Source organism: Microcaecilia unicolor, chromosome 2 (assembly GCF_901765095.1).
Source record: "Microcaecilia unicolor chromosome 2, aMicUni1.1, whole genome shotgun sequence".
Classification (NCBI taxonomy): Eukaryota; Metazoa; Chordata; class Amphibia; order Gymnophiona; family Siphonopidae; genus Microcaecilia; species Microcaecilia unicolor.
Genome location: NC_044032.1, coordinates 247889261 through 247908212, shown reverse-complemented (window position 1 = coordinate 247908212; position 18952 = coordinate 247889261).

The following is an 18952-nucleotide window of genomic DNA, read 5'->3' as shown; positions in this document are numbered from 1 at the left end:
CCTGCTGGGAGAGATCTTTGAACCTTTTCTAATTCTGCTATATCTTTTTTGACATGCGGTGACCAGAATTTAATGCAATACTCAAGGTGAGGTCACACCATGGAGTGATACAGAGGCATTATAACATTCTTGGTCTTATTTTGCATCCCTTTCCTAATAATCCCTAGCATCCTGTTAGTTTTTTTGGACGCTGCTGCATACTGGGCACAAGATTTCAGCATTTTTTCTACATGACACCTATTGCACCATCATATATGCTAATGTTCATTTACTTGTCCATGGGCAGAAATTTACAACCTTCTCATAATCAGATGCTGCTTCATTTTCCAACTGTTAAAAAGGTCAAGTCAAATAAACAACTGAGATTTTCAATTTTATATCAAGTCCCTTTTGTGTGGAATCCTATACATGAGAAGTGAGAGGAATTTTCTGCAATTTAGGAAAGTCTGAGCAATTTGTTTAGATTTCATGGACATTCACTACAGATATTGTCTTTATTTTATTCTTTGAATTATAACATTTGTACCAATTTGGTTGTAACGTTTCACTTTTTGGAGTGTTTTGCATGCTGCAATGATTTAATTTGGCATAGAGTCGATTCACAGATATGCTCTGGATTGTTGAAACCCTGTAATTATTATAATTGTTTATTTTGGGCTCATGAACATTCTGTAACAATATTTGATCATGTTTGCCTGGGTTTGATCATTTTATTTGTGGATTTTTTACCCTTTTTAATTTTGTTCTCCAAAATATGACATATTTAGGGAGTCTTTTACTAAGGTGCGCTAGCGATTTTAGCCTGCGCTAAAAATCAGCTGGCCTAAACGCTGATATGCCTATAGGAATATAATGGGCGTCTCAGCGATTAATGCCAGCTGATTTTTAGTGCTAACTAAAAATGCTAGTGCACCTTAGTAAAAGACCCCCTTAGTTTTAAAACATGATTCTCACTTCATGTCTGTGACTTCTTCTATTCCACTATCGAAACCCCCACATACATCTGTTTTTGTTCCATCCCAGTGCTACTATATTACTAAAAATCTCATGCATACACAGATATGCCAGGATACATTTATGCTGTTCTGCAGTGGACCTTGTTATTCCAATATCAGAAAACATCTCTTACCTCTTTCTTCAGTTATAAACGTTTACCAGTATGGATCGCTTTCAAGGGTTCTGTTTCATAAATCCTGAATGATCACTCTGTCACTTCTGAAACATTTCCAAAAATGTGCTTGACGATTTTCACACATTGCTCAAAACATCCTATAGATGCTTCTATCAGATGATACCATTCTTTTCCCGGATTCTGAGTGTTTAAGAAGCTGCTGGTTGACCTTCTGTATTTCTCCAGTATCCCCAGTAGAGTAAAGTTCATTCTTGTGAGTCCATGAGGCTCTTATCCACAGAAGGAAGGGACTCCCCAGAGCTTTCATGTTAAATCATTGGAGCCTTCCACACTTTTTTCCTTGGTACTAAGTTTTATTTCTTCTAATGGATTTGAATGAATATTCTTTCTTTTAAAACTTTGAAACTCTTTTCTCTTTCATGTTTTAGGTCCTCTTTTACAAAGCTGCAGTAGCAGCTGCTGTGCGAGAATGCTGATACAGCCCATTCAAAGAATGGACTGTGTCAGAATTACTGAACTGACAGCCACAAGTGCAGGTTTGTAAAAAGGGGACCTTAGTCTGTAAACTGCTTAGCTCTGATAAGTTAGATGAAATAGTACAATATATTCTAAATAAATAAATACATAAATATTCAGCCCTTAAGTGGCTATCCAGCTTATAATCGAAAGAGAAAAACGGCTATATTTCGACCCAAATCAGGAGATGAGCGTTTTTCTCGCAAAGGCGCCCAAATCGGTATAATCGAAAGCCGATTTTGGCCATTTCCAACTGCACTTCGTCGCGGAAACGAATAAAGTTGACGGGGGGGGGGGGGTGTCGGAGGCGGGGCGTGGTTATTGTTACGTTCCTCACCTGATTCCAGGCCTGCGCGTCTGATTCGCCGGTGAGGTGCGGTCCGGCAGAGCTAGCCGGCTTTTTGATGTTTCTCCAGGATGGGTCGGTTTCAGTTTCCCAAGTCTGGCAGCCATCACCCGGCTTAGAGCACAGGCAGTGGCCATCTTGGCTAGCTCAGGAGGGGGCGACCATCTTGTATAAATGAGATCAGGAAGGAACTCCATATTTGGTCTTGGGAGGATCTCCTATGGGGGCAGCCATGTTGGCTTCACCTGAGTGTGGTTTGCTCAGATTTCCTCACTATTTAAAGCACTGCCTCCAAGACTTCATTACTTCGGCCTCATTTGTTCTGAGGAATTGCTGTCGGAGTGCTGTTCACCGACTTCCTTCTGTTCCTGTTTTTCCTGTGTACCAGACCTTGGCTAGTTATCTCGGATTTCGCTTGTTTGCTGCCTGCCTTGACTCTGGACTAATTTGACTATTTCTTTGCCTGTTGGAGTACTGGTTCTGGACAGTGTCTGTTTCCTGCTATCCTGGTCAGCGGCTGTGCAACCCCGCCGGTTCCTGAAGTCCTGGTGGCCGCCTGCAGTTGGGGGCTCAACTCCCGGTGAACGGTGGTCGCTTCCCAGGTGAAGCTAGGGGTTGTCTGGCTGCCTGACTGAGTGCGGTGTCACTCCATCTCTGCCGTGCTCAGTCGGGACACAGGGGCTCACCACTTCCGGGTCATAACAGTTATCAGCCGAGGAGAGATGGGCGTCTATAGCTGATAATCGAAAAAAAGGCGTTTTTACCGCGATTTTGGGTCACTTTTTTTGGACCCTTTTTTTTCACGAACAAGTCCCAAAAAAGTGCCCCAACTGCCCAGATGACCACTGGAGGGACTTGGGGATGACGTCCCTGGACTCCCCCAGTGGTCACTAACCCCCTCCCACCAAAAAAAACCACTTTAAAAACTTTTTTCCCAGCCTGTATGCCAGCCTCAAATGCCGTACCCACCTCCATGACAGCAGAATGTGTTCGATCCTCTCACAGCCTTTCCCTGGGTCAGATGTGGCTCTCAGGTGCACTATAGGGTCACATCAGCATTGCATTGTGGTGGGTGTAGGATATTGGGCTCCGTGATTTAATTAGCTTGTGTTACAGTCTCACGATGTTGGTAGGCTCTTCTCCCATGGTGCTTTCCCCCCTGCCTACTGGGTCAGAGTGTGCCCTGTTGTGTTTCCTGTTGTAGTCCATGTGGTAGTGGTAATTTTTGTAAGCCAGTTTTAGTTCCCTTTCCTGTGTTAGCCACGTTAGACAACTTAGTTCTTGCCTTGAATGTGACTGAAAGAGGGCATTGGACAGCATTCCGCCAGCTCAGACCTACTGCTAATCTCAGTACCAGGGAGACTCGTTGTCAGTGGGGCACAACCTCTGCAGTTAACTGTGAGTAAACGTGCTTATTCCAATAAAGGACGTTTTCGGAGAGATTAGTCTTCAGGTGTCAACTGGTGTGCCAATGTTATACAGCAGCAACAAGTCCTAGAGGCCTGCGTGTATGCAGGTCCCTGGAGCACTTTTAGTGGGTACCGCAGTGCACTTCAGCCAGGTGGACCCAGGCCCATCCCCCCCCCCACCTGCAACACTTGTGCTGGTAAATGGGAGGCCTCCAAAACTCACTATACCCACATGTAGTTGCCCCCTTCACCCCTAAGAGCTATGGTAGTGTTGTACATTTGTGGGTAGTGGGTTTTGGGGGAAGGGGTTGGGAGCTTAGCACCCGTGGTAAGGGAGCTATGCATGTGGGAGCTTTTTCTGAAGTCCACCGCACTGACCTAGGGTGCCCAGTTGATGTCCTGGCATATCAGGGGGGCCAGTGTACTATGAATCGTGGCCCCTCCCACAACCAAATGGCTCGGATTAGGACGTTTTTGAGCTGGGCGTTTTTAGTTTCCATTGTCTTTAAAAAAAAACAAATGCCCAGCTCAAAAACGTCCATTTTTTCGAAAATACGGTTCGGCCCGCCCCTTCACGGACCCGTTCTCGGAGATAAACGCCCATGGAGATAGGCGTTTGCGTTCAATTATGCCCCTCCACATTTACCTCATAAATGGGACCGTATTAAAGTCTGTCCTATTTTTGGGGCCCTTTTACTAAAGGCTTGCTGTGTGGCAATGGGCTTGCCATGCTCCTACCACTGGCCCATTGCAAGTGCTGGCGTAGTTCCACTTCCAGTGCACACTATTTCCTGTGCTAGCAGAAATAATTGAAAAATATTTCCACAGGGTGTTACCCAGCGGTAATCAGGTAGTGCCACGCTCTGTCTGCTTACCGCCAGGTTAGCATGGGAGCCTTTACCACCACCTCAATGAGTGGCGGTAAGAACTACCCCCAAAATGGCCACATGACAAATGCAAACTTACCACATGGCCATTTCTTTTTTTGGTCTTTTTACTCACTGGGGTAAAAGGGGCCCTGGCATGTGGTAAAAACGGCTGCTGCTACTAGCACACATCCTCTTTTACCGCAGCTTAGTAAAAGGGCCTCTTTATGTGGTTAACCCATGGTGCTTAAATAAGGAATATTGACTTATGTGGTTATGCTTTAACAGGCTAAAACATGGCCGCCGAGAGACTGGGCTGGACCTGGGACAAGGCCGCCCCTGCCCCCCCCCCTGAGGTCACTGCCACGCCCCCCCCCTCGCTCCCCTCCGTCCGCCACCTGGCCGGGACCCTGCACTATATGTAGATCCTTCAAGATTTAGGCTCTACACCTTTTCTGATGTTTTGGTGCCACCTCAGTAAAGCCAAAACACAATCTCTCCACTGCAAAACACTATACACAAACTTGTGCAAAAACCCACTCATAACCTTACCAAACCATAACAGCACTAATTCCAAGGACAGGATGAGCTACAACCTTATGCGTGGAAAGGCAGCACTATAATTACATTGGACTCTAAAACACCAGTACAAAACCTAATGAAAAACAAAACAAAAAGGGCTGCAAATACTACACACTAGCAGAATACTGTACCTTGATCACACATGAAAAACACATGGGAACAGATATGACACAAGGAACTAGAAATAAAAAAATATGAAGGGAAAATACTGAACTAGAAAGTTACCTCAAGAAGTCAGACTCAGCATGCAGCAATACTAGAAAAATTGAAACTTGCATGGAAAAAAAACACAGATACACATTTCCAAAAGCTGACATATTGCAATTAATAAATTCTGAATAAAATACTTTTTTCTACCTTTGTTGTCTGATCATAGTTTTCTATTCGCTTTGGTCCCGTTTTCTGTTTTATGGAGTGTCTTCTTTCCATTTGATATTTTTTCTCTCACCATGTCCACCATCCTCCTGTGTCTTTATGCGTCCTGTCTACCATCTGTAGCCCTGTCCCTATCCTTCCTCAAGTTTCGGCATCTGTCCTGAAAGTGTTCCGATCCAGCCCTTAAATTCAGCAATTTTCCCTCCATCCATATCCAGCATTTCTCCTCACTCCCCTCCCCTCCATCCATGTGCATGTACTTCCTGTCTTCCCTCCCCTCCATTCATATCCAGCATTTCTCCTCTCTTCCTTATCCCTCCATCCTTGTGCATCTCCTTCCTTTGTCTTTCCTTCCCTTCATCCTTGTCCAACATTTCTTCTCTCTTCCCTGCCCTCCACTCCATGTGCATCTCCTTCCTGACTTCCCTCCCCTCCATCCATCCATGTCCAGCAACTCCCCATTCTCCCCTGGCCTCTCCTCCATCCACTCATATCCAGTAAATTTCCTCTCTCCCCTGCCCACTCCAATCATCCATCCATGTTCAGCAAGTCTCCTCTCCCCTCTGCCCTGCCCTCTTGTCCAGCGATCTCTTCTCTCTCCCCCCTGCCCTCTTCTCCAGCAATCTCTTCTCTCTCCCCCCTACCCTGCCCTCTTGTCCAGCAATCTCTTCTTTCTCCCCCCAGGCCTCCCCCCCTCCGAGATCCAAGGCCTACCTCCCCCCTCCGAGATCCAAGGCCCCCCCACTACTACTACTACTACTTATCATTTCTATAGCGCTACTAAACTCCCTCCCTCCCTCCCTCCGAGATCCAAGGCCCCCTCTCCCTCTGTCCGTCCGTCTGTCCGACCAAATTCCAAGGCCCCCCTCCAACCCTCCCTCCGAATTTCAAAAGCGATCTTCTTACCTCGTCGGGGGTTACGGTGAGAGCAGCATGCAGACGCAGTGAAAAGCGTGCAGGCTCCCGCTTCAGCCTTCCCTTGTCTGTTTCTCAGCTCTGGTCCCACCCTCAAGGCTGAAGCACGAGCCTGCACGCTTTTCACTGTGTCTGCATGCTGCTCTCGCTGTAACCCCCAACGAGGTAAGAAGATCGCTTTGGAAATTCGGAGGGAGGGACGGAGGGCGGGCCCGGGGAGTCGGATGGAGGGAGGGAGGGACCTAGTAGTCGGACGGAGGGGCGAGCACCCACGGACTCGGTGCCATGCAGCGCCGGGCCCCCCTGGAGGCCCGGGCCCGGGGAATTTTGTCCCCCCTGTCCCCCCCTCTCGGCGACCCTGGGCTAAAGAATAACTGGATATTCAAAGTCAAAGCCTGCACAGGTCCTGGCTTTGAATATCTGGGAGTAACACTGTCAGCAGTGAACAAAACACTCACCACCTGATGGCTGAATATGGACCCCTCTGCAGGATAAAGATGCACATTATCCCCTTCAACTCTAAGCAGCTTGAAGATCAAAGGAAAAAAACAAAGCTTGACATACCTGTATACAAATGCTAGAAGCCTAAAAAATAAGAAGGGAGGGTTAGAATATATATCATTAAATGAGGTATATATAATAGGCATTTCAGAGACTTGGTGGAAAGACGATAATCAACGGGACACTGTGTTAACTAGGTACAAATTGTATCACAATGATAGAGAGGATCAAATTGGAGGGAGAGTTGTGCTTTATGTTAAAGAGGGAATTGAGTCAAATAAAATAAACATTTCATATGACGCAGATAGCAGTGTTTAATCATAAATAGAAATTTCATGTGTGAAGGGAAGGAGTATTCTTGTAGGGCTGTACTACTGTCTGCCCGGGACAGAACGAACAGACGGATGAAGAAAAGTTTACAGATATTAAGAAAACTGGCAAATTGGGCAACGTTATAATAATGGGTGATTTCAATTACCCTGTTACATCATGGAGTGCCAGGGAGATAAAATTTCTAGATGTAATAAACAACTGCTTCTTGGAGCAGCTGGTCCTCCAGGAACTGACAAGAGGGGAAGCCATTTTGGATCTGGTCCTTGGCGGCATGCAGGGCATAGTGCGAGAGGTGGCAGTGTTAAGTCCCCTGGGAAATAGTGATCAAAACAAGATCAAGTTTGAGCGACTATCTGGGATGAACCCACTGCATTTAATTTTCGAAAGGGCGACTATAGTAAAATGAGGAAAATGGTTAAAAAGAAACTAAAAGGATCAGCTGCAAAGGTTAGGACACTAACCTGCTTATAATCGAAATAGAAAAACGCCTATATTGTGACCCAAATCGGGAGATAGACGTTTATCTCACAAAAATGAATAAAGCGGTATAATCGAAAGCTGAATTTGGACGTTTTCAACTGCACTCCGTCGCGGATGCGGACAAAGTTGATGGGGGCGTGTTGAAGGCGTGGTGAAGGCGGAACTGGGGCGTGGTTATCGGAGATGGGCGCCTTTTGCCGATAATGGAAAAAAAATATGTGTTTTTAGCGAGAATTTAGGGCACTTTTCCTGGACCCTGTTTTTCCACAAATATGGCCCCAAAAAGTGCCCTAAATGACCAGATGACCACTGGAGGGAATCGGGGATGACCTCCCCTGACTCCCCCAGTGGTCACAAACCCCCTCCCACCACAAAATATGCCGTTTCACAACTTTTTATTTTCACCCTCAAATGTCATACCCACCTCTCTGGCAGCAGTATGCAGGTCACTGGAGCAGTGATTAGGGGGTGCAGTGGACTTCAGGCAGGTGGACCCAGGCCCATCCCCCCCCACCTGTTACACTTGTGCTGGTAAATGGGAGCCCTCCAAACCGCCCCCCAAACCCACTGTACCCACATGTAGGTGCCCCCTTTCACCCCTTAGGGCTATAGTAATGGTGTAGACTTGTGGGCAGTAGGTTTTGAGGGGGATTTGGGGGGCTCAACACCCAAGGGAAGGGTGCTATGCACCTGGGAGCTGTTTTATTTATTTATTTATTTTTGTAAAAGTGCCCCCTAGGGTGCCCGGTTGGTGTCCTGGCATGTGAGGGGGACCAGTGCACTACGAATCCTGGCCCCTCCGACGAATAAATGTCTTGGAGTTATTCGTTTTTGAGCTGGGCGCTTTCGGTTTCCATTATCGCTGAAAAACAAAAACGCCCAGCTCAAAAAAAGATAAACGTCCATGTTTTTCGAAAATACGGTTCGGTCCGCCCCTTCACGGACCCGTTCTCGGAGACAAACGCCCATGGAGATAGACGTTTCCGTTCGATTATGCCCCTTTAAACCAGGCATGGACGTTATTCAAAAATACCATCTTGGAAGTCCAGTCCAGATGTATTCCACTCTTATAAAACATCAGATTGTTCCTTGCACTTATGTTTATCATTCTGAGCACCTGGTTTATGCCATATTTGTTCTAGTTTTCCAGCTTATGTGAGAGATGGCATGTTTTTTAGGTGAAATTTCATCTAATATCGTATGAGTTTCCTGATTCCATGATATTACACTCAGGTCTTCTATATTATCATCTAGCATAGGTATGATATTTCCCAACAATTTTTATAATCAAATTTCCCCTAGTCAGTTTTAATAGATAATTTGGGCATCTTTTCTCTGTTATCTGTTGCCATCATATAATACATTCTACATCAGATGGTCCAACCAGATTATAGTGATCCAATGGATGTCTGCTAATGGCAATGAGAGAATTCCAGTGTCCCTAATATTATAGGCCACTAAGTCTGAGAGAAGAGGACATGTAAGTGAACGCTACTTTGCTTTGTGCTTTGGGAACTTAAAGATTGGGGTTTAAAGGAGGAATTGTAGGTTAGTGATAGGCAAAATAAAAATATAAAAAGCACATTTTAACAACTAATCTCCATAGTCTTTTCCACTTAGTTTTAAAAGCTTTGTACCACAGCATTAACAGATAGAATATAATAGCCACTGCAGAATCTTATTTAGTATTCCCACCCACCCACCCCTAGGACAACTCCTCATTTATAGTCAGTTATTATAATTAGGGTAACAAGCAAGGAGTGCTCTTACAGAGTTTTAAATACATTTCATTACCATCTAAGAAGGAAATACTAAATAAATCATACAATATACTACCACCTTAGAATCGAAAGAGAAAAACGCCTATATTCCGACCTAAATCGGGAGATGGACGGCTTTCTCTCACGGGTGCCCAAATCGGTATAATCAAAAGCCGATTTTGGGCGTCTTCAACTACACTCCGTCACGAGAATGAATAAAGTTGATGGGGGTGTGTCAGAGGCATGGTGAAGGCGGGACTGGGGCGGGGTTATCAGCCGAGCAGAGATGGGCGTCTTTAGGTGATAATGGAAAAAAAAGGCATTTTTATCGCGATTTTGGGTCACTTTTTTTGGACCTTTTTTTTTCACGAACCAAGTCCCAAAAAAGTGCCCCAACTGACCAGATGACCACTGGAGGGAATCGGGGATCACCTGCCCTGACTCCCCCAGTGGTCACTAACCCCCTCCCACCAAAAGAAACCCACTTTGCAAACTTTTTTGCCAGCCTGTATGCTAGCCTCAAATTCCTTACCCACCTCCATGACAGCAGAATGTGTTCCATCCTCTGACAGCCTTTCCCTGGTTCTGATGTGGGTCTCGGGTGAGTGTGACACCTTTTCTGTTAAGGGCACTGCAGAGTCACATCAGCAATGCATTGTGGTGGGTGTAGGGTATTGGGCTCTGTGATTCCACTAGCTTGTGTTAAATGCTCACGATGTTGGTAGTTGGTAGGCTCTACTCCCATGGTGCTTTTCCCTCTGCTTACTGGGTCAGAGTGTGCCCTGTTGTGTTTCCGGTGTCCATGAGGTAGTGGCCATTTTTGTAAGACACTTTTAGATCCCGGTCATGTGTTAGCCACGTTACAGCACTTAATTCTTACCTAGAATGTTGCTGAAAGAGGGCATTGTACACCATTCTGCCAGCTTGGACCTACTGCTAATCTCAGTACTAGCGAGACTCGTTGCCAGTGGGGCACAACCTGTGATCTGGAGTTAACTGTGAGTAAAGGTGCTTATTCAAATAAAGGACGTTTTCAGCGAGATTAGTCTTCAGGTATCAACTGCTGTGCCAAGGTTATACAGCAGCAACAAGTCCTGTCCCTGGAGCACTTTTAGTGGGTACTGCAGTGCACTTCAGGCAGGCAGACCCAGGCCCATCTCCCCCCCACCTGTACCACTTGTGGTGGTAAATGGGAGGCCTCTGAAACCCACTGTACCCACATGTAGTTGCCCCCTTCACCCCTAAGAGCTATGGCATGACCAAATGGCTTGGATTAGGACGTTTCTGAGCTGGGCGTTTTTATTTTCCATTATCGCAAAAAAAAAAACGCCCAGCTCAGAAAGGACCATGGGCATTTGGTCCGTTCAAACTGTATTTTTGAAACAAAAGATGGACACCCATTTTTTTTCGAAAATACAGTCTGTCCTGCTTCTTCATGTACCCATTTTCGGACATAGACGCCCATGGAGATGGGCGTTCGCGTTCGATTATGCCCCTCCACATAAAAGAAAATACATTTTTATATTAGGCTGATATCCTTAATACTGTAGCAAGTTTTAAAGTTTTAAATTATTGAAAAACTCAAAACACTAAGCTGGAGTCAGCAGTCCAGGAGCAAGAGGAGTGCTATCCAGTCTTTTGCGTTGAGTGTCGCATGTATGATTATCTCCCAGTTGGTGAGATGTCATACGTGTGTGCCCAATGCAAAGAGCTTCTAGCTCAGAGAACGTGTCCGTTCACTTGAGGCTAGAGTAGCAGACTTGGTGGAGCTGAGGGAGACAGAGAGGTACATAGAGGAGACCTACAGGGATGTTGTAGAGAAGTCCCACCTCCAGTCTGGTAGCCCCCGTGCTACCTTGGAGGAGGGAGGTCTCCTAGAAGGAGAGCATCACCCTGGTGAAGTAGGAAGTACTCCTGTAGCCAGGACCTGCCCACCAGGGGATGTACTATCCTCTCACACCGAGGATATGTCTCCAAGTGCTGCCCGGGAGGGAAGGGTTAGGACAGCCGTTGTAGTTGGTGATTCGATCATTAGGCATATAGATAGCTGGGTGGCTGGTGGACATGAGGATCGCCTGGTGACTTGCCTGCCTGGTGCGAAGGTGGCGGACCTCACACGTCACCTAGATAGGATTCTAGATAGAGCTGGGGAGGAGTCGGCTGTCTTGGTACATGTGGGTACCAATGACATAGGAAAATGTGGGAGAGAGGTTCTGGAAGCCAAATTTAGGCTCTTAGGTAGAAAGCTCAAATCCAGATCCTCTAGGGAAGCATTTTCTGAAATGCTACCTGTTCCATGCGCAGGGCCCAAGAGACAGGCAGAGCTCCGGAGTCTCAATGCGTGGATGAGACGATGGTGCAAGGAGGAAGGTTTTAGATTTGTTAGGAACTGGGCAACATTCTGGGGAAGGGGGAGCCTATTCTGAAAGGATGGGCTCCACCTTAACCAGGGTGGGACCAGGCTGCTGGCATCGGCATTTAAAAAGGAGATAGAGCAGCTTTTAAACTAGAAATAGGGGGAAGGCCGACAGTCGCTCAAAAGCGCATGGTTCGGGATAAGGTATCTTGCAAAGATACCTCACAAACAGGGAAGATAGGGTTTCTGGATAGTGAGGTTGCACAACAGACCGTGGTAGACCAGGTGCCCTTAAATACAACTAAAGATCAGACAAAAGATGGCAAATCAATAGTGTCAGGTACTAAGCATCATGTAAATAGGAAGAACAAACATACTCTGAAATGTCTATATGCAAATGCTAGGAGTTTAAGAAATAAGATGGGAGAGTTGGAATACATTGCACTAAATGAAAAATTGGAAGTAATAGGCATTACTGAGACCTGGTGGAAGGAGGATAACCAGTGGGACACTGTCATTCCGGGATACAAAGTATATTGTAGTGATAGGGTGGACCGGACTGGTGGAGGGGTAGCATTGTATATTAACGAGCGCCTTGACTCAGGTAGATTACAAATTCAGCAGGGGCACAAATCACACCTTTGAATCATTGTGGGTTGAAATTCCATGTATAAAAGGGGAAAAAACGGTGATAGGAGTGTACTACCGTCCGCCTCGCCAGGATGAGCAGGGAGACGCAGAAATGATAAAAGAAATCAGAGACGCAAACAAAAAGGGCAATGTGATAATAATGGGTGACTTCAATTATCCAAATATAGACTGGGTAAATGTAACATCGGGACACGCTAGAGAGGTACAATTCCTTGATGAAATCAAGGACAGCTTTATGGAGCAGCTGGTGCAGGAGCCAACGAGAGAAGGAAAAATTCTAGACTTGGTCCTTAGTGGAGCACATGATCTGGTGAGGGACGTTATGGTACCGGGGCCGCTTGATAACAGTGATCATAATATAATCAGTTTTGATATCAACCTTGAAGTAACTATACACAGGAAGTCAAATACGTTAGCGTTTAACTTTAAAAAAAGGAGACTATGATAAAATGAGAACGGTAAAAAAAAACTTAGGGGGGCAACTGAGAGGGTAAAAACTGTACAACAGGCATGGACGCTGTTCAAAAATACCATCCTGGAGGCCCAGGCCAAACATATTCCGCGAATTAGAAAAGAAAGACGGAAGTCCAAAAGACAGCCGGCCTGGTTGAAAAGTGAGGTGAAGGAAGCTATTAGGGCTAAAAGAAACACCTTCAGAAAATGGAAGAAGGAACCGTCTGAAAATAACAAGAAGCAGCATAAGGAGTGTCAAAGGAAATGCAAGGCGCAGATAAAGAAGGCCAAGAGGGATTACTAAAAAAAAAGATAGCATTAGAGGCAAAAAAACATAGTAAATTTTTTTTTCAGTATATTAAAAGTAGGAAGCTGGCAAAAGAATCCTTAAAATCGAGCATGGTACCGGAAGATTGGAGGGTGACCAATGTAATGCTGATTTTTAAACAAGGTTCCAGAGGAGATCCTGAAAATTATGGATTGGTGAGTCTGACGTTGGTGACAGGCAAAATGGTAGAGACTATTATAAAGAACAAAAATTATAAGACAAAGCCAACATGGATTTAATGAAGGGAAATCTTGCCTCACCAATCTACTACATTTCTTTGAAGGGGTGAACAAACATGCCAGTGAATGTGGTAAAGACGGTTAGCTTAGCGGATTAAAAAAAAAAAGGTTTGGACGGCTTCCTAAAGAAAAAGTCCATTATTAAATGGACTTGGGGAAAATCCACTATTTCTGGGATAAGCAGTATTTATTTATTTATTTATAGCACTTATATCCCACAATTTCCCACCCAGGGTAGGCCCAATGTGGCTTACAACAATCTACATAATCGTACAGCAGGCAAGGTCAAAACAGTTAATGTTCTAGAAGTATAATGGGAAAGGACAGAAGCGAGATGATTAAAAAGAGAAGAAGCAGAGGTAGTAATATGACAGCAGGGAAGACAGTTCAGAAGTTAGAGGTGCCAGACGGTAGTGGTGTGTACGCTTTGCCAAATAGAAAGGTCTTGAGGTGCTTTCTGAAGGTAGGATGATCAGTGGTAAATTTCACTAGCTTAGGTAGATCATTCCAGAGATGGGCACTAGTGTAAGAGAAAGTTGATGCGTAGGTTCTTTTGTTTTTAAGTCCAGAATATACTAGGTAATGGAGGTTTAAGAAATATCATGCAGACCTGTGTGAGTTCCTTGGTGGCAAGTTGATCAGGGTGTCCATGTATGCTGGGGCTTCGCTGTAGATGATTTTATGTACTAGGGCGCAAATTTTAAAAGTGATACGGTCCTTGACGGGAAGCCAGTGCAGTTTCTCTCGCAATGGTCTTGCACTTTCAAATTTAGTTGCACTGTAAATTAGCCTGGCCGCAGTATTCTGAGCTGTCTGTAGTTTTATCAGGAGCACATCTCTGCACCCTGAATAGATGCCATTGCAATAGTCAAGGCGGCTGAGGACCAGTGATTACACTAAAGTGCGAAAGACGCCTCTAGGAAAGTATGGTTTTATAAGTTTAAGTTTCCAAAGAGTGAAGAACATGCTTCTGATGGTAGAAGTCGTATGCTGCTCTAGCGTTAGGTTTCGATCAACTATCACTCCTAAGATTTTCAGGGATTCAGAGATGGGGAGGGTAAGCTCAGGAGTAATTAAAGCTTGTGGGGCGTATTTGCTATAAGGGGAGGAGAGAATGAGACAATGGGTTTTCTCAGTATTGAGCTTTAGCTGAAAGGAGTTGACCCAGTTAAGCACAGTTTGTAGTCCGAGACGTATTTCCGCATGGATCTCGCTAAGGTCAGTTGCAAAAGGAATAGAGATTGTGATGTCATCGGCATAAATAAATGGGTTTAGACCAAGTTTGGACAAGGCAGTGGCCAGAAGGACCAGCATGATGTTGAAGAGAGTCAGGGAGAGTGGGGAGCCCTGTGGCATACCACTAGTAGCCTTCCAGATAGGAGATAAGCTTGAGCAGGAGTTCACTTGGTAGGTTCTGAATCTTAAAAAACCTTTCAGCCATGCTAATACGTTTCCACTAGCGCCAATGTAATCGAGCAACTGTAGTAAGATGTGGTGGTTCACCATGTCAAAAGCGCTGGACATGTCGAATTGCAATAGTAGAACGCTCTTCCCGACTGCTATCTCCCGTTTAAAGTTAGTCAGAAGTATGACAAGCACGGACTGAGTGCTGTGAAGTGGGTGGAATCCCGACTGTGAATCATGCAAAATGTTGAACTTGTACTTGTTGAGTTGCTTATTTACCATGCTCTCCATTAATTTCACAAAAAGCGGGATAGAAGCAATCGGCCGATAGTTGGTAAGATCGTGGCGTTTTTTCTTTGCATCCTTTGGAATCGGGGTAAGTAAGATGTTTCCCTAGTTCTCTGGGAACTTTCCACTGCCAAGCATGAAGTTAATATGCAGTCTGCAAATAAGCAATCTGGAGCACATTGGAGCAAGTGAGCTGGGCAAATGTCTAGTTTGCAAAACTTCCTGGAAAATCTGCGAAGTTCCTGCTTGACTAAATCCTTGGAAAGGAGTTTGAAATTGGAGAAAAAACGGTCAGCTGGTTGTTCCTCTGTGCTCGGATCCAGAACATTGATGAAATCACTTACACTAGAGTTTTTCTGAGGTAAGGAACTCTGTAGTGTTTCACTGGATAATGTGAGCGCACTGGTATCCAATAATTTGTGAACAAAGTGGAAGAGTTTTTCCGTGTCTTTGTATTCCATATAGAATGTTTTGTACTTTTTGGGGATCTGTTAACTTAAGAACTTTATGAAAGTCATTTGATGTGTTCTCCCTAAACTGAACAAAAGCTTCTTTTACACACTCTATAAGATTAATGCAATCTGTAACAGACAACATGGCACTCTGTAGCCCTTTCGTGGCAAAATCACTGCTTTCAAATAATTTCCCAAATGTAACTGCCAGAAATAAGAATTTCTTTGTCTCTATCTGATGTAGAAGAGATAGGGAATCTAGTTTTACTTCAAGAATAACATCAAAAAGCATCAATAATTTTTTCACAGAACCAGATTTTGAGCTCCACCTTGTGACTGTTGATCGTTCAAGTTCAAGGCATTGTCTATCAGGATGGAGTTGTTTCTGTACTTCCAAAAAACGAGCATGCCTATATGTACCTGTCATAAAACTATGCAAGGAGTTCAGAATTTCAAAAAATGTGCTAACAGAGGGACATGCTTTAGATGCTGTGCAGAGAACCAGATTGAGGCGATGAGAATTACAGTGCACATAAACAGCCCACCGAAACTTGCGTTTCAAAATGACATGAACACCTCCTTTGTTTCCAGACATCACAGATGCTCCATCAAAGCTGAAGCCAACACATAACTCTGGACCTAATTCAAGCATTTCAAGCACTTTTATGATTTTATCAGAAATCCCATTTGCTGTCATGTCTGCAGTATCAACAAATCCAACTGCCTTTTCCTTTATTACCCCTTTGTGTAGGTACCTGACACATAGAGGGGCAAAATCGAACTGCGCCGGCCAAATAGATGGCTGGCCATCTTCAGGGCTGGCTCCACAAAGGGGCAGAGTCAACCGTATTTTCGGAAAAGATGGACAGCCATCTTTTCTTTCGATATTATGTTTGGGGACGGCTAAATCTCAACATTTAGGTCAAATATTGGATCGCCGGGTTTAGAGATGACCGGGTTCGGTTTTCGGCCATAATGGAAACCGGGCCCGGCCATCTCAAACCAGGCAAAATGCAAGCCCTTTGGTCGCGGGAGGAGCCAGCATTCGTAGTGCACTGGTCCCCCTGACATGCCAGAACACCAACCGGGCACCTTAGGAGGCACTGCAGTGGACTTCAAAAATTGCTCCCAGGTATATACCTCCCTTACCTTAGGTGCTGAGACCCCAAATCCCCCCCAAAACCCGCTCCCCACAACTCTACACCACTATCATAGCCCTTAGGGATGAAGGGGGGGGCACCTACATGTGGATACAGTGGGTTTTGGGTTTTTTTGGAGGGCTCAACATTTACTACCACAAGTGTAACAGGTAGGGGGGATGGGCCTGGGTCCACGTGCCTGAAGCAGGGCCGCTGAGAGGGGGAGACAGAGGGGACAAAATTCCCTGGGCCCGGGTCTCCGGGGGAGGGGGGCCCGACACCGCAGTCCGGTCTGCCCGCCCTCCGTCGCTTCCGGAACTGACCTTAAGCGCCTCCCTCACCTTTGCAGCAAGTAGCGGCCCGCCTGCCCTCCGTCGCTCCCGGAACTGACCTTAAGTGCCTCCCTCACCTTCGCAGCAAGTAGCGGTAGACCACTCCTTCCTTCCGTATCCCACCCTCACCTGCTATAACGTCCACGAGGGCGGGACACGGAAGGAAGGAGAGGTCTGTCGGTGCTTGCTGCGAAGGTGAGGGGGTCGCATAAGATTAGTACAGAGGGCCCGGGGGTGAAGAGAGGGCCCGGCCCGGCCTCGGGGGGGGGGGGGGGGCGGCCTTGTCCCGGGCCTGGCCTAGTCTCTCGGTGGCCCTGGCCTGAAGTGCACTGCATCCACTAAATACTGCTCCAGGGAACTGCATATTGCTGTCAGGGAGCTGGGTATGACATTTCAGGCTGGCATACAGGTTGGCCAAAATTTTTTTGTTGTTTTGTTTTTTTGGGTGGGAGGGGATTGGTGACCACTGGGAGAGTAAGGGGAGGTCATCCCCGTTTCCCTCCGGTGGTCATCTGGTCAATTGGGGCACTTTTTTGAGACTTGGTCCTAAAAATAAATGGACCAAGTGCAGCCGGCAAAATGCTAGTCAGAGCCGGTTATCTTTTTTCCATTATCGGGCGAAGCCGGCCATCTCGTAATCACGCACCTCCCCCATCCTGCCTTCTGTACCCTGCCTTGAAGTTTGGCTGGCTCCACGCCAGAAAGCAGTTGGCGCCGGCCAAAATCGGCTTTCGATTATACCGAATTGGCCGGGTTCTGGAGATCGCCGTCCATCTCCTGATTTGTGTCGGAAGATTGCCGGCAATCTCCTTCGAAAATAAGCTGGATAGTGCAACAAGCTCACGTTTAGAGAGACCTTTGCATTCATCACCCAGAATTGCATAGTATGTATTATTGGTTTCATGTATTTTGGATTTTGGCTTTGCTCTGTGCGCTTTACGTCAACCGCGCTTAAAACTGGGTGGGCGGGCCTGAGCTGAGATTGGATGGGCATGGTCCCGTACAGGCCCGTCCGTAGCTACGCCCCTGCCCAGAATATCAAGATCAAGTGCATGCTAGGGTTGGTGAAAATAATGACCTTAAAGATTTATCTGCAATATTGGAAGATTTGCTCTCAGATGTTACAAATAGATTCACTTTGTCGGTATCATTTATGTTTGAGCAATTTTTAAATAATGTTTTGAGGCTATATTTTTGTGATCAAAGATGATGGGAATATCATGTTGTTACTAGATCTACTCAGGATAGATGGAAGGAGTTCCTGAAGAAATTAGATCCTTGAGGGCTTCTTTTCTGGTAGCATTCCCATGTAAATGTAGGTGTAAAGTATGTTTTCCTTGCACCTGAACAACTGAGATCTTTTTTTTGGACTTGAAAAAATTATCCAGAACTGGAGGATCATCATAGATGATTGATTGCAATTGAGTTTGTTGGTTATCAGGCTGGGACTTTTCTTATTCTTTTGTTGCTGTGAAAATCTGGTTATCCATTTGACCACTCCCCCTGTCTTTTCTTATTTAGTGGCAAGGCAGCTGAGAGAGGGGGGTAGGGGGAAAACTTCCCTGGGCCCGGCCTCCCAGGGGGGCCTGGGCCCGGCACCGGCAAGCTTCTTCAAGCCTGCCTCTGGGTCTCAGGTCTGTCTCTCCTGTTCCTGCTGCCCAGGAAGCTGCCCAGGAATCGGATGATTGCATTAACACGATATCGCATTAATGGAATCATCCGGGTCCTGAATCCCGGCACACAGGAGCAGTGGCTGAGACAGGAAGGTAAGGGGTGGGCAGGGGCGGCGGTGGTATGAATGGTGGAGGTGAAGCAGCGGTGGCCCGAGTGAGAGGGGGTGGCAGCTGGCAATAGCAGCCTAGGTGGAGGGGTGTGTGGTGGTCCAGTCCTGCCCCTGGTCTTTTGGCGGCCCTATTTAGTGGTCTAAGGAAGGGTTGATTTAATCAATAATGTTTTTAAAAACAATTTCACTTGTTACTTTTTCTTTGTCTTTGATAGTATTGCCCTGTGGGCTTCTTTTACAAAGTCATGCTACTAATTCCTGCACGGCAAATGAGAGGAAGCCCATTCAATTCCTAAGGGCTTCCTCTCATTT